The following is a 13,708-nucleotide window of genomic DNA, read 5'->3' on the forward strand; positions in this document are numbered from 1 at the left end:
TGCATTTATTTCTTCTTTTTCTGTATATGAAATTTCCATTTTTTTCTAGAAATAACTCATTACTTTATATTGGAAAAATTTACCTTCTCAAACAGGCTAATAAGTTGAGTGAATCCTTTAATAAAGTTGAATCTCTGCTGTAAAGTGGGTGGTGACAATCCTAGAAATGGAAGTTAGAGCTTCCTTGAGTTCTCTGCCCCTTAAGGAGAGAGGTGATGAAGGGAGGAACCGGTAGTCATTGGCATTGTTCTTGTCTCCCCGAAGGCTGACTGGTACAGGAACCCTTGAACATGGCAGTATGGGAGAGGAGAGGACACCAAGGAGCATCAGTAACTGGTGCTGAGAGATCCCTAAAATGTTGGCATAAAGCCCCTGCTTTACGTATTCTTCCAGGGCCCCTATTCTATACTTCTCTATCCTGTTCTTGTGACAAGAGGTGGTAGTAATTGAGAAGCAAAAAGGCAGAAGCACATGGCTTTTCCCTAGCGTGAGCAAGAAATCTAGCTGCTTTATCTGACTTCACAAGATTGCTTGTTACAGTAGAATAACAACTAGACTAACTCTCAGAAGACATATACTACTAAGTATGTGATTCCAGCTCTAACTCCAATTCTAGACTGCTTATAGTCCTCCACCGTGCCAGGGTGCCTCATGCCTCTATGCCTTCCTTCACTTCTGGAGTATTGCTGGCAGACATCCAGCCCGCAGCTATTAGCCCTCTTCCAGAATTTCCTTTGTTGCAGGTTGTCTTATTCATTGAGGACTTCTTTATTTTTTAGCACACACACAAAAAAAAGGTTGTGATGCATGACCGAAAGATGGAAGAAATTGTAAGAACAGTGGAATTGAGTGACTGTGCTCAGGCAAGAGACAGTGGTCAAGAGTGATTAATGTATAATCAAAAGCTGAGTGTGGAAGCCAGAGCACTCCTGTGGTAGCATATAAAGAGGCTTTCATCGCCTATACAGGAGAGAAGAAAAAGCTGATGACCCTCCTTAATCATTATAGGATAGCTTCAAAGAAAGTAAAATTCTCTATGTAGGCAGGGCTGCTATACACAGATTAGGACTCTGGATGGCCAGTGCTGGACTTTGTACTAGAATAGGGGATTGTAACCCAAAGTTGATGCAGGATCTGGCTAATATATACCAGCAGGAGTTCAGGAAATATGGGACTGACCTCAAAGGTGCAGGGATCCAGAAGAGTAAAACATAGAGATGAATAAGGAAGAGTTTGTCAATTCTGGTAGCACTTTCCACTGACACAGGATTTAATACCAGGCAATGACCTCAGAAAATGAATCTAATATGTGGCTAACTTAGCTTTTTAGGAATCTTGGAAAAAGTGATGGACCACACTAAAGGAAATACAAATGCGAGAGCTGCCAATGCAGATGGTGGAAGAATGGATCAAAAGTCCAGACAGATTACCAAATAGATCCCAGAGATTACCAGATACATACATAAGTTACCAAAAGCAAGAAAGCCCACCAGTCAACCATTTACCAAAGCAATAGGGATGCATTGATGAGAGGGGCACTCTCTCATGACAAGCTCAGTAGTAGCTACTGTCTGTGGGCCAGGTAGGAGGTGCTGTTAGGGCATTGATCTCCTAAGAGGGGTGATAGAAACAAATCCAAGGTAACAGCGTCCAGGCAGTGGCGATTACATATCGGAAGAAGGTGGGTACGGTTATTATAATGTAGAAACTGTGGCACAATGCGAGGCACAGAACAAACTACACAGGAAATGGATACTAGAGAATTATTAGAATTGGGCAGAGAAGGAGACATTCTTGGAAGAGGGAACTGAGTGCACAAAGACAGGGAGGTGTGAAACAGCATGACCCATGTGGGGATTCAATGTAATGAGTGTGTAGAGGAGGAGATGCTATAGATAGTCAGGAGAGGAACAGATCCAAGACTGTTTAGAGGTCAGAGTGTGGACCTAATCATAAAAGCTACAGGGAGCCATTAAAGTATTATATAAGCAAAATAATGGTACCTCTAATCCCAGTTTCAGGACAATGCAATCATGTTTCCACAGTAGCTAAAGAAGTGTTCTAAAAGATCATCTCAGTCAGCTATTGATGTATATACAACAAACCATCTCAATGTTATAATACCATATTCATTTATTCTTACATGTCTGCGGGTTGGCCAGGCCTATCCAGGCTGAGCTTGGCTGATTGCTCTGCCTCAATCTGCAAATCTAACTGGGATCAATTCCTTGTTGTAAGGGGCTCAGATTTGCTCCATGTTTGTTCATTCTGGGGCCTGAGGGGGGCTTCTTCTCATCCTCCTTGGTGTAGTTGACTATCCAGGGCATCTCCTTCCCATGGCAATGGCAGAAGCCACTGAGGGCAGGCAGGAAATGTGATGTCTCTTAAGGCTGAGGCTCAGAACAGGCACATAGTGCTATCCATCCCCATTGCATTGGCCAAAGCAGTTTAGATGGCTAAGTCCAAAGTTAAGAGACCAGGAAGTACATTATGGCCCTAGTGAAAGGAACTACAAACTCACTTTTAAAGAGTGTAGATACAGGGAGAGGTGAACAATTGGGGTCAATTATTCAATCTACCTCAGAGGTCATTTTCACTCAATACTTAGAAGCTACATGGTATAATAAAAAGAATATCAATTGTGGAGCCAGACAAGCACTTAATAGCTCCATGGCTTTCCATGAGTTATTTAAAATTCTTCAGACATGAGTTTTCTCATCTACAGAATCTAGATTGATACCTCCTTCATCTTCTAAGTGATTACAAGTATTACATGTGATATTGTCCATGGGTGTGCACTTTGGGCACCAGTACTAATTAGGACCTCTCTGACTAGCAGTTATATCTAGTGTGCCGTGACTGTATTAATAAAAACTATGGGGAGGGAGATCAACAGTTGGACTTTGGTGCTGCAAAGTTACCATATTGGAGAGAAACAAAAATTCAGCAGAACCCAGAATGCATGTCCCAAGATGCCTATTAACACCCTCTCTGCGGGCAACGACAGCCATTTGTCTTTGAGGAAAGATGTATCTCACAAAAGAAAGGCCAGTCATTTGCTAATATGTGTTTGGTCTGATCGGCCTTTTACACATCCACTCTGTTCTTTGGCACCTTCAATTTTTGGTTCATGAAAAAGAGGGGTATTTACCCCAGAGGGATCTAGGACAAAACTGGGCAGGAAGGACACAAATGGTAAAAGCTCCTCCTGACATTGCTTTTGAGTTGTTTTCCCTGAATCTCCTGCTCCTGCCCTGTCCAGATGGCCTCCCTTAGCCAAAGGATTGTGCCAAAGATAATACCCAAAGTGCCCTTATTTATCTTCTCAGATTGAGACCGACTGGCCCAACATCACATCGCTCTTTGAACTCAAACCTCTTGAGTCCCACAACAATGCTCTTTCTCCTGTTGGTATAAATTAGATAGGCAAAAGGCTAAGCTGCTATATAAAAGACCACCAAATATAGTGGCTCCAATAGTACTGACAATTTCTTTTTCATATAGCCCAGAGATGGGCCAGCAGTCTAGAATGGGTTTGAGGCTGTGATCCTTGTAGACTTCCAGGAGTCCAGGTTCCTTCTGTCTTTTTACTCCAATATCCTTTAGTAGCCCTTCCCAATGGAGTTTTCAGAAGAGAATTAAGTTTTAATGCTTTAAAGCATCCACTGTGTTAATGAATTAACTTTTCTCCTAGGTATCTAGAGTAGTATAGCTTTGTACCATCCTTGGAATAATGGAGATAAGAGTTACTTAACTCATTTTCTGTAAGGCTTAATTCTCTTACAGAAACCAGTTGAGATAGGCTGCTAGAGTATGGTTCTTATCCTATAGTTGAAGACGGACCCCAGCACCATATCTGTACATTCCGATCTATAGGAAGGGAAACCAGAGAAATGGGAGAAAGGAGATTCTTTAAACAGTGTAACTGGGAAGTTGTATACATTACTTTTGCTCACATCTGATTGGCCAAAATATAATTTCATGGCCAAATCTAATCACAAAGGTGCTAGGGAAAGTAGTTTCTAGCTTGGCAGCCATATGCACAGTTAAAACTTTTGGGGACTCTATTACTAATAGGAAGGAGGATGGAATAAACATAGAGATAGTTATCAACCTCTGCCACATGTGACTATTATTCTCTAGACAGTAAGTTTCATGAAAACAGGAACTGTGTCTCATTCACTAAGGACAAATAAGTATATTTTTCAGCATAGTATCTAGAACATAGAAGACCCTTAATGACTTTGATTGGAATTCCATTTACTTATATCACGTTGAGGTAATTCAGAGGAGTGTCTTAAGGTATGATTTTCAAAAGACCCAGGAACTAAATACTTCAGTGAAAACTTATTTAACATTTTCTTTTCGTATGTGTGGAGGATGAGGGTAACCTTGACTTGTTCTGAGCTAAGTTTCTCTTTGTTATTTTAAATTTTGATTTACTTTGACTTTCCAAATCTTCAGGATCAACTTGTAGACTTTCATAAGCCTGAGGAAGAAAACATCTCTCCTCCACTGGGACACAAAGGGTACTGTTAGTATATAACAATTATGTGGAACAAAGGAGCTGATATTTGTAAAAAGCATATTAGAATGGTGCCTGGCACATAATGAGTGTTGTATAAGTGTCATAGATGATAGAAGATAGTCGGAGAAATGGAAGGTAGGAAGGAAGGCGGAAGAAAGGGATGGAATACACCAAAAAACAAGCCAGCGTTTTCCCCGTATTTTGTAATAGCTTATAACATTTTCTCCTAAAAGCAGAAACAGTCCCTAGGCCTCTATGGCAGGAGACATCTCACCAGACACCTGAAGATTCACTTCCCTGCTTGGCTAAACTTGGACGTACTTTGCCTACTATATGTGCTATGGTCAAACTAACTGCTTACTAGTCTCTTAGGGGAAACTAAAATGACAAGCGAAAGTGGGACAAAGTAGACACTGGTTTAATAGGGCCTGACTCAGAAGGAGGCCAGTGCCACAGCAAGAAACTCTAGGATGTCTTATAGAAGCCTCAGACCTAGTCTTCTAGGGTCATTCTCCCACATATTAGGGGTAATCTAGCACACAGAATATTCCAGGATAGAAGCTATCTTGGGCATGTAAAATGTGTCCATTCCCTGGTTTTGGTATAGGTGATTATGATGGATGCATGATTTTGCCCACCATGCATCCATTCTCTCTTTTTTTGGTAATAGCACTTTGCTGCCCTTCTAGGGATCCTCAGTTCTCCCTTTCTACGTGATTCTGATACAATTGTGCCTAGCCCCTACCAGAACCAGAATAACCACTCAGAGCATGCCATCTTTCTGACTATGTGATTGATTTATGAATGGGTATATGATTCAAACTCTTCTAGAGTCATCCTTAAAATTTAGGATACACAATGGAAGAAAGAGGGGAGATTCTTTGGAGAGATGAAGGAAAGTAGAAGTTGCTCTACTTGAAAACATTTCTCCTAGCCCTAGAAAGGCCACATGTCGTCAAAAAATGTAGCCAAGTCATGGGGCGCCTGGGTGGCGCTGTCGGTTAAACGTCCGACTTCAGCCAGGTCACGATCTCGCGGTCCGTGAGTTCGAGCCCCGCGTCAGGCTGTGGGCTGATGGCTCAGAGCCTGGAGCCTGTTTCCGATTCTGTGTCTCCCTCTCTCTCTGCCCCTACCCCGTTCATGCTCTGTCTCTCTCTGTCCCAAAAATAAATAAACGTTGAAAAAAAAAAAATTAAAAAAAAAAAATGTAGCCAAGTCAAAGGGGAAGGCAGAGTTGAGAACACATCAGATGGGAAGTAATGATACTATTTGAACCCCAAGATCCAGTTGTGCCTGAAGCTAGATTTTCCCCTTTCAGCTACATGCACCAATGCATTCCCATTTTTAATTAAGCTTATTTGAGTTAGAATGTCTGTCATTTGCGTCCAAGAAAGTTCTAATTTACAAAGTGCCTGACTTGATTTGGTTACTCTAACAGCTCCTACAGTTCTAGGATGGCCAGGCAGCTAAGGGCCTATAAACAGCTCCTACAGTAATGTCCCAGTGCTTCAGAAAACTGCTCCATGTTCCACATTGTACTTTCTACTCTTAACCCTCTTTGTCTAGCTCTTTATTTCTACTCCTGTGCTGTGGTCTGGTACCTGGATCTCCTTGGATTGATACTTCATGGTACATTGAGCCTGACCTTCTATTTCAGTCTTACCCTGAATGTAGTTCCTCCCCAAATCCTGGAGTGTGCCCTTTTTATCCAATGGGCCAGTGTTTCCAACCTCCGCACCCAGCCCAGGGCCCCTGAGCCAGACATCTGTCCCAGAGCAAGAGCCACTGACTCATTTTGTTTACTTCAGTGGGCCCTGCGACCAATCTTCCAGGTCCCCTTAGTACGTGTTCACTTTCTTTTTGATATTCCTGCCCTTGGCTTCAACTTGCTATTCAGGAAACCCAGAGATCAAAACCTCCTCCCTAGCCCACCAAAATATTCATACTACTTTCCTCAGATTTGGTAGTAGGGATTTTTGCTGGGAAATGATAAGAAAGAATAAACTTTTCTAAAGAGGTTAGTCATTCAAATAAAGAAGCCCTAAAAATCTACATTGCATAAGACACTCTGACCACAAAAAGAAGAATGTAAGGCCTTATGAGAATATGTCCCTATAATGGGCTCAATTATGTCCCCTCAAGAATTCATATGTTGAAGTCTTAACCCCCAGGGCCTCAGAGTGTGACTATATTTGGAGATAAAAATCTTTAAAGAGGTAATTAAGTTAAAATGAGATCATTAGGGTGGGCCCCAATCCAGTATGACTGATGCTCTTACTGAAAGAAGAGAGTAGGACACAGATACACACAGGGAAGATGGTATGAAGACACAGAGAGAAGACAGCCAGCCATCTGTAAGCCAAAGAAAGGGTTTCAGATGCAACCAGCCCCGTGGACACCTTGATCTTGAACTCGTAGCCTCCAGAACTGTAAGAAAATACATTTTCATTGGTTAAGCCCCTCAGTCTGTGTACTTTGTTATGGTATCCCTTGCAAACTAATACAGTTCCCTACTAATTATTAATGACCTGGCATCTCTCCTCATCAAATCCTTTGGGAAAGAACAATAGGAACCTTTTCCTGATTCTCTCAAAAAGATAATTCATATATTTGTGCAATTACCACTAACCACTTATAACTTAGCTCGTAACTAAGGAATACCTCTGGGGTCTCAGTCACTTGTGGGAGAGGAAACTAAAGTGCCAGCCTTCTTTTCCTCCAGAATCAAATATGGTCCCTCTTCTTCTTCTTCTTTCCCTTCTTCTCTTCTTGAATAATCTGTGCAAAAGCCATTGGATGGAACTGAAGAAGCAAAGTGCTAGTGTTGGGGGTTAGGGGGATAATAAGCTGTGGTGGCCCAGAGCAGGGCGCAAGAGCCTGAGTGGGAGTAGTAGGATATCCATATAAGGGCTAAGCCTAGCACAGGGTAGCCTGACCAAGAAGAGAAGAGCATTTATGTCCTAATGTGAAGAGTTGAAACTGAACAGAGTAAGGTGAGGCTCCATGTGGGAGGGTGACCCCATGTGGGGTGTCATAGCCAAAGCAAGGTGAGGAAGGTGTCCCTTCCCCACAGGGATGCAACCCAGTGTAAGCAATGAAGTCTGAGCAGAGTGAGGAAGGTATCCATTTAGCAAGGTGGCTCAGCCTGGTGTCAGAGGACTAGAAGGATGAGGAAAGCATTCACATGGGATAGGAGGGGGGGCATTGGTATGGTATGTTGGAGCACCAATGGGGTGAGGAGGATGCCCACAAAGAAGGGTGGGCTGGTATGAGGAGGCAGGACTTAAGCTGCATACATGGGGCATCCATGTGGTAGGTCAATCCAGTGTGGGGTATTGGAACCCAAGCAGTACAGAAGGCAGATAGGAGGTTGGTTACATAGAGTTGGCTTGATTCAATAAATAAATATAGTAAGAGCAATGAGAGCTAGGTGTCTCACTATTGGAGAAGGAAATTACAAATATGGCAAGAGAAAATCAGAACCCTGTGCTGGTGATGTGAACACAGGGGTTTAAGATGTGAGAGAGAGAGAGATATGGATAGAGATTATAGATAGATGGCTAGACAGTTAGATTTTTTTTTAAATGTCAAAGTGTACATGCACACATCTGCACATTCCCCAGCTTTGTGCACTGAGAGGATCTGGGAGCAGGGACACTCCAATAGCAATGAGCATACTGAGGGCATAGATTTGGGTTTCTAAACACTATTCTCCACTAAAGAACATAAAAGAATCTTGGATAAATGGCTGATTCCAGAACTGGGCTAAGGAAAGCACCAGATAAGCCTGAAACCTCTTTTGTACCAAAAAGTTCAAAAGTAATCAAAGAATTTAGAAACACATCACACCCAAAGTATACAGAAGCCAGCTTGAAGGGACTCCCACTAGCCAAATATGGAACAATATTAGCATGAAAATAAAGACGGTAACTGATTATAACCCATTAAATAAAATAGAAATCTGTGAGTCCATACTGATATAAATAAATTGCAAATAACAATAACAGATATGATGGAGCATCAATCCCATCAGCAACTTTCTCTCACATGCTTCAGAAAAGAAAAGAAAAGAAAATTATTTTTACTGCAAATTTTCTGCAAACTTGGGATCTTTTCCAAATTAAAAAAAAAAAAAAAAAAAGTTCAAGAATGCAGGACAACTGGCCCAGTCTCTTCAATAAATTTGTGTCATGAAAAAAGGGGTAGATTAAAAGAGGCTTGTGGGACATAACAAGCAGATGCAAACATGGTCCTGGATGAGACTCAGGTTTGGATAAACAGTGATAAGGCACATTTTGGAGACAATCGGGCAATGTAAATATAGTTTATTATGAGATGAGATGAAATGTGCTGAAATGGAAAAGTGGAGGTCATTGATCAGAAAAGGAAAAAAAAAACAGGAAATAAAATAGAACAGTAGTATATATCATGATCTCGTTTTGTAGAAAAGAGAGAAATATAAATAAAGTTCTGGAAGGATAAATACTAACCTTAGCGCTGGTACTTACTGAGGGGTAGGGATACTTTTGTTCTGTGATTTTTGCTTGTCCTTATTTTCTGATGTATGACAATGGACAGGCTCTGATTTTGTAGTAGTAAAAGATAATCTTTAAAAATAAAATTTAAATAACAGAATTAAATAATACTCACATTTGTATCAGCTGGGACATGTTGATGTTCCAGAAGACATATGGGCAAAGTGTCTGAAGCAACTTGTCTGTAGCATAGGGTCCCTAACTCTGCTATATGTGTCTGAGAGGTGCCAAAGGGGTGTGTATGGCTGTACCAGACCATTAAAATTTTTTATTGTTTATTTATTTGTTTGGGGAGAGAGAGAGAGAGAGAGAGAGCACAAGCAGGGTAGGGGCAGAGAAAGAGGGAGAGAGAATCCCAAACAGGCTCCTTGCTGTCAGTGAAGAGCCCAATGTAGGGCTCAAACTCACAAACTGTGAGATCATGACCTAAGCTGGAATCAAGAGTCAGACGCTTAACTAAGCCACCCAGGCACCCCTGTACCAGTCCATTTTAAATACCATATAGAAATGCCTCAGTTATCTTGCCTGCAAAATGGGTACTAATACCCTGCCTCAGGAGGAGATTATCGGGAGTATTATATGAGTTAATATATTTGTAAAGTGCTGAATAAATTATTAATAGATACCAATAGCACCTCATTTATACAAATACAAAATTTGTGATCATCTGTTTTTTGTTCTATAAAGAAAATGAAAAAAAAACCAAGCAGATATAGCTTCCCAGACAGTAGTCCCCCTGATATATACCCCCCCGCCCACAAGATGCCTGAAACCACAGATGGTACTGAACCCTATTATTTTATGTTTTGTTATACAAACATACATATGATAAGGTTTAATTTATAAATTAGGCACAGTACAAAATTAATAACTAAACAAATAGAAAAATAGAATAATTACAATATACTATAATAAAAGTTATGTGAATGTGGTCTCACTCTTGAAATATCTTACTGTACTCACCCTTCTTCTTGTGATGATGTGAGATGATGTAATGTGTTCTGATGAAATGAAGAAAGCTGAATGTCATAGACATTGTGACATAGCATTAGGCTATTGTTAACCTTCTGATAACACGTCAGAGGAAGATCACTTGCTTCCCAGACCAGGGATGACCATAGGTAACTGAAACCACAAAAAGTAAAACCGTGAATAAAAGGAAACTACTATATTTATTTTATGAATTCTTACAGTGTACCTTCTGTATGCTACACACTATTCTAAATGCTCTACAAATGATAAATTTTTAATCATAATAATCATCATAATAATCATCATAATAATCCTAGGAGGAGGGTAATCCTGTCCCTCCCCCATAGTATAGATGAAGGAATTGAGCCACAGAGGAGTTAATTAACTTGTGGAAAGTCACACAGCCAGTAAGAGCCATGGACAGAATTAGAACTAGGCAGTCCAAACTCTGTCTCAACCAAGGGTGTCACTCTTACCAGCACATAACCAAGTACAGGAGAGAACTTTAATTTATATACCAATTGCCTTCCAAAAGTTCACTTGTAAGCCAGTGTTTCAAGTTCTAATCAATTTTCCACCAAAACAATATTGTAAATTAGGTTTGGTTCCTAAGCCAACCTATTTATATAGACCAAATATATTTAATTCACCACATGGCTGATTCAGAACAACCATGGCCTCAAGGTCAGTGTCCCTCTGGGTAGAGGATGGGGAATAGGTTTCATCTTCTGACCTGGTTCCAATCAATTACTTGTGGCTACAGGGAGTGCTGTCTGGAGAAGAATTCTGAAGTTGGCCTTAGCAGGAGAGCATACTGGGATCAATTAATGATGTCACCATGAATGGAGAAGTAGGAAGAGAGCCCCAAAGCTGGGCACTGGCCATTTGCACTCCAGACCCTTTTAAACACTGACACTAAGCTGGAAGCTAAGGTTTGCAACTTGAAGTCTGGACACTTCTCAGTCTTGAGCCCTGAGGAGTCCAGGGAATGGGGAAAAGGGATGGGGCAGGGATTCTGACAGCAAAGGGGGAGGCAGAGACGGCCTGGGGCTTTGGGGATAATGTGGGAGGGCCTGGTGAAATCAGTGGCTAGAGCTCCTCTAATGGGGTGACAACCGCAGAATTATGGGTAACTCCTAAGTCGAATATTCCTGCGTCGGCCCCTGTCCTTCCTCACATTGCAGGCATCACCCCAGTGATCCACACACCAGCAAGCATGAGCAAGGTTTCGACATTGTCTATTCTTGTGGCATTTCAAAAAGTTGTCAGAATGGTTAAATGACCCATTCTAGGTCACACAGCGAGGTCAGAACATCTGTCATGAGCTATATATAAAAGCAATGTCAGAGCAGAACGAAAATGAGTACATACAACCCAGTAAGTTGATCCCACAAACCACCAATTTACGTACCGGACTATTTAAGGTTTGGGGTGGGTGGATCCTCGCACACTCTGTGGAGGTTTTCAGAGAGGGACATTAGAAGGTGAAATAGATTTTGAGTGTGGTTTGCTGAGGATGTATTACTCCAGATAAACTAGAAAAAATAATAACGTAGAGCTAAAAGTGAGTCCCAAGCTCAGTTGCATTTGAGAGAGGACAGCAGCCCCGCAGGCCCACAAAATGTCACGTCAGCTTTCGAAGGCACTTCACAGTTGCTGCAACAGCACTATTGGAAGAATGCCAAGGAGCTTTAGAAGCAGCCCAGTCCCTTAGACATAGATGACACTGCCAAGAGCAAAATAAAAAAGGGCCATTGCCTAGCTTGGCATCTGGGTCCTGCAGCTGCCAAATCATATCCAATAACCATGCCAAAGTAATCCGCAGAGAAATTCCCAATGAGAGGCCCAGCGGCCCAGCAAGCTAGAAAATTGCCTATGATCTAGGTGAGCAATGGGTTCCAGTTCTCCAGTGTCTGCTATGATTGCCAGGCAACTTGAAGCAAGTCAGTAGGAAGATGTCCATTCCTGTCTTCTTGCTCATAAAATGAGCACTTCACTCGTGAGTGTGTGTGTGTGTGTATGTGTGTGTGTGTGTGTGTGAGAGAGAGAGAGAGAGGGAGAGAGAGAGTAAAAAGAGAGAGGCATTGGGAGGTGATGATAAAATGAACATTAAAGTTTTTTTTCCCAAATTATCCAGAAGATCGGGTCAATATGATTCAGTGAACTGAAAAGAAGGGTGGGGAATAAAAAAAGACTCTGGCCACTTCCTAACCCCTTCTCCCAGTAGAATAGACAACTGCAACAACACAAAGACTAAAATCCCACCCTGTAGCAAGAAAAGCCATGCGTACTCTGCTAGGGAGAAAAAAGGAAGCAAAGCAAACACTCAGAAAAGTTGGCCAAGCCAGGCAGAAACTCGTCTCCCACCTGCACATCTGCCTTGGGCTTTTCTTCTTTTCAGATTGTTGCAAGAAAACAGATGGCTGCAGAAGCCTGAATTTTAAATTTATGAATGGAAATTTGAACAGATGTTAGCAATCAAGATGGCATATAAGAATTTTTTTCATACCATGTTTACAGCCCAGGCTCTTTCACAGAAATGGGAGAGAGGGTCATAAAAAGGGTAGTTTTTGATCTTAGGACAGCATGGATCCAGCATGGTGATTATGTGGCACAATAACGGAAATGTTGAAAGAACAAAGAAAGAAAACGCTAATCAGCACCCTGTGTAAATGCTAAATATTTATCTACAAAATGATAAAACGTATCTGCAAGAAAACCATTAACCCATCAGAGCACTTTCTGTGTTTTAAGTAGGTGAAGTTCAAACCCAAGGTTTTAACAAATATCTGTGAATGCCTACTTATTTAAATTCTGTTTAGACTTTTGACATGATATGGATTGTTTCATTTTGTTTTGTTTGGCTGAAAGTCCCAGGCATATGAGACCTTACTGGATTTCAGAGAGGAATTGAGTAAAAGGCTAATAAGAGAGATCTGGCTATATGTGCATGCAGCTTTCATCCAGTGCTAGGAACTTGGGTTAGGTACTAAGGGCAGGTGGGGAATAGCAAAATGAATCAAACCTGATCTGGGTCCTCAACACACTTAGAACTGAAGGTAAAAGCAGGCGTGTATAACACAAAGCTGGAACAAGTTATATGTTGAAGGTGGTTGGAGTGAAGAGAAAGGAGTGGGATTGATAGGGGACTGAATAATGACTGGCTTCTGATAGCCTATGGGAAGAGTCTGGAGCTTGGGGCCATCTGGAAGAAGAGTGTCACACAGGGTTTGCTAGCAATTCCTATTGGCTACACTGTCAAAGTATAGGGTGGCCATAAAGTTTAGAAACATGGATCATATTGTTATCAGGTATCATACTACAACGTCAATAAGTCATTTATTTATTCACCTGGGTTTCCAGACTTTGTGGCCACCTTGACTCTCCAGAATCCCATCACTTCTTGCCATTTCCATCCACAATGATGGTCTCTCCTCGAGTACCAAAAGAGCCTCACAAATCTTCCTGCTCTCGTGTTTGCCCACATCCATCGCCCATAACCAATCAACCCTCAACCCAATAATCAAAGCAATCCCTTTGACGCAGTCGTCTTCAAAGTGGGGTCCCTGGATTAGCAGTAGCAGCTGCACATGGGGAAAGTCGATGGATGCAGGTTCTCAGAATCAGAAATTCTGGAGGCAGAGCCCAGAAAGCTAAGTTTTAATAAGAGCTC

Source organism: Lynx canadensis, chromosome F2 (assembly GCF_007474595.2).
Source record: "Lynx canadensis isolate LIC74 chromosome F2, mLynCan4.pri.v2, whole genome shotgun sequence".
NCBI lineage: Eukaryota > Metazoa > Chordata > Mammalia > Carnivora > Felidae > Lynx > Lynx canadensis.